Source organism: Acyrthosiphon pisum, chromosome X (assembly GCF_005508785.2).
Source record: "Acyrthosiphon pisum isolate AL4f chromosome X, pea_aphid_22Mar2018_4r6ur, whole genome shotgun sequence".
NCBI lineage: Eukaryota > Metazoa > Arthropoda > Insecta > Hemiptera > Aphididae > Acyrthosiphon > Acyrthosiphon pisum.
Window position 1 is genome coordinate 82,803,513 of NC_042493.1, and position 3,566 is coordinate 82,807,078.

Consider the following 3,566-nt stretch of genomic DNA (forward strand, 5'->3'; position numbering starts at 1 on the left):
CCTGTATATAGAGTATGGGTCCGGGGGTCTGGGAATTCTTTATAATTTGTGCACCCTCAAAAGTATAGGTCTAGTTGCGCCTATGCTGTAGGTACAGTAGATAACAAATGGATCGCTGTATCTAAAGGACGGTGTTAAATTTGAATTCAATGATATAAAAATATAAAATCATTGTAAGTATACGAAAAACGATTCTGAGCCAGTGTTGTAACCAGGAATTTAGAATGAGGGGGGGGGGCTAAAAACTACAAAAAATACAAATACAATGTGTTTTTTATTTACATTTTTTTATTTATCTTGATAAATTTCCAAGGTAAACACAATAAATTGGGGGCCAGGGGGCTACGTCACTGTTCTGAGTAAAGGCTATCTGTTAGCATATAATATTATTGTAATTTATTTTACTATTAGGTAATAGTACATCAGTAGGTTTATTTTTGCCAAAAAAATTTGTTTTAAGCAAAATTCACAGTTTTTACTTAATTTTTTGTTTGTTTTTCTTGACGCTTTTGAAAATTATTGAGAATTTTTACTTTTGACCCCCCCCCCCCCTATCTAAGAGGAGATATATTATAATATATACAATTATCTCTATACATCATTAATTGCGTCTTACACTAAAATAATACAAGTGATTTTATGGTGTATCGTAATACGCATGTTGGAAAATGTACTCAAAACCTGTACCAAAATTTTTCGTATAATTTGTAATCACATTACCGAAAATGTACAAATTATAAAACAAATTTGTGTACTGGTTTGACGGTTTTGACTTTTTGAGTGTCTAAACTCTAAGATCAAAATTATAAAAGCAGATGCTGGAGTAACGTTACGCTGGCATCTGAAATGAAAACCTGATTTTCTCCCGTTCGGGTGGTTGTACAAATTTCGGTAATGTGATTACAAATTTGTACAAATTATATAACACATTTTGGTACCGGTTTTGAGTAGATTTTTCAACCTGCGGATGCCAGCGAATGTACCTGTGATTTTACATTCGTATGTAGTTTGAAATACGTGTATAACCTTAGGAGTGTGGTTAATGGAAATTAAAAATATGCTACTCACTCAAAAGTTTTAACTAAGCTCAGTTAATTTTTTTTGGAAAACAACTCCAACTTGCTATTGGCAAAATTAATTTTTTTAGTTGGTGTAACTCAAAAACGAATACCCATGGACAATGGCGTAGCCAGGAATTTTGTATGGGGGGGACTATAGTTGGGTGACCATACATACGTCCCGTGTATATTATACGGGGATACGGGATCGTCCAGAATTTCAATTTTGTGTCCCGTTGTCCCGACAAAAGTTAAACCAAATCCGTTTGATTCCGTTTTTTCAAGTCTGTCTCGTATTACTCCCGTTTTTCGTTAATTAATAATTTATAACTTTTTGAAATTTATTTTATAAAAAAATCGTTTTTCTACGATATTTTTGTATGACAATATTATTAGAATATTCGAATCTATATACTTTTCAGTGGTGTTTCTGGATTCTTGTTTGCAGTGCTCCGGCTACAGCAACACACAGTGGGATGAATGGCAATTTTAGCTGGGGAAAAGCACTATTTTTAAAACAAAAAAAATTTTATCTTTACAATATTCTGACGTTAAGAATAAAATTTTAAGAGAATTAATTAGCATACACCAGACTTATAGGGCTGTTTGTATAAAATATAGTTATGTATTATTTGATAATTGATATTTTCAAACTTTTATACATTTTTATACTTATAAACTTACATTTCATTTTTGTAAATAACTATTGAATCTGAATGCAAAAACTGTTAATATTATTAAACGGCTATCAATTTCCTTTACAATATGTAGTTGTTGAATAATTGTAAAACTGCATAAATTTGACTATCATTCCTCCAAAGTTCAAAAACCATTAAAACACTTAAATTTTCAACTTAATATAGCAAATAATAATAATAAAAAAAAATTAATTTAAATAAAAAAATAATGTGTCATTATTATACATCTAGGACAATAATACAATAACTGAATAAAAAAAAAAATTATATTTTTTACCGTTTTTATTGAGAAAATTAAATAATATAAAAATGTATAAAAGTTTGAAAATATCAATCAAATAATATATTTATTTTATACAAACAGTTCTATAAATCGGGTGTATGTTAATTAATTCTTTTAAAATGTTTTTCTTAATGTCAGAATATTGCAAAGATAAATTTCAGATAAAAAAACCAATAATTTTTTTGTTTTAAAAATAGTACTTTTTGCCAGCTAAAATTGCCATTCATCCCACAGTGCAACGCCTCGGTTTTTGACACCCTACTCAACCAAGCTTGCGAGCCACTTGACTGGCCCGCTTCCTGACACTTAGTGCGAAAGCTAACTCCACCACATTAGCTGATCTACCGTCATCAAACGGTTCGAGCGCCTGCCTTGCATCAATTGTCAAGACCGTTTTGCGTCCTCTCGCCCGGGTTATATCACAGCCACCGGCACACAAAATTGAAAACGACGACAACGACTTCGTCCAGGAAGGACTCAACAGTCAATATTATCGGAGAGATCAACACCTGTCTGCCGGCCATCCAAATAATGGAGGTCAGTAGGTATTCGTCCCAAATCTCGATTCCAGTGGCATCACCGCAGTCAACCAAAACTATTCTGAAATGTAGACTCGTAGTGCTAATCAATAAAAAAAAAAGTCATACATAAATTAAATACAACAATACTACTTCACTACAAATTGTGAAAAAAATCATACATGTATAAACAAATCTACTCCCAATGAAACAACCAATTAATTAAAAACATAACTGGGATAGAATTTAATAACACGTAATTTTTAATGTCAAACCTGAATTTTTTAAACCATATTAACTAATAAAAGTTAAAGGTGAACAATAACATAAAATTTCGTTTAAAAATTAAAATATCAATAAAAACAAAACTAAGAGTGATATTCTAAATTTCTAAAGGAAATTTAAAGTAAAGAAACTTTAAAAACAAATAAATAAGTTGACCGTAATTTATTTTAATGAAACACGTGTCAAACAAATTATAGATAAAAAAAAAATATTGCAATTGATTTGTTTACGCTGATACATGAAAACTGTTGTTGTTAGAGGTGCATATTTCATAAAAATTAAAGATAAAATGAAAGTAATAAGCAATTAAACAATATAAATATTTAAATTTAAAATAAAAGTTGATTAAATACTTGGAAACAACTTATGTATTTTATATTCTATGATACAAATATGACCTAAAAATTGTAATATATTCTTTTACAATCAACAGTTATTTAAAATAAATCCCAATGTGATTACCATGGTTGATGACATCAGATAGGTGGAGTTATGGAGCTTATGATTTATAGATTTCAATTAAAAATTCATCTTTTAAACATCAAATTTTAACAGAAATAATTAACCAAATAATCCCTATTTTAAATGCATAATTTTTTAATATAAAGAAAATATTTTAATAGATAGATTGAAAGATGAATGTGCTAAGTACTCGAGGATTATATTAATTTGTATTATGTTACATGAAATATAAACTGTGAAATAAATTTGAAGACACAAATGA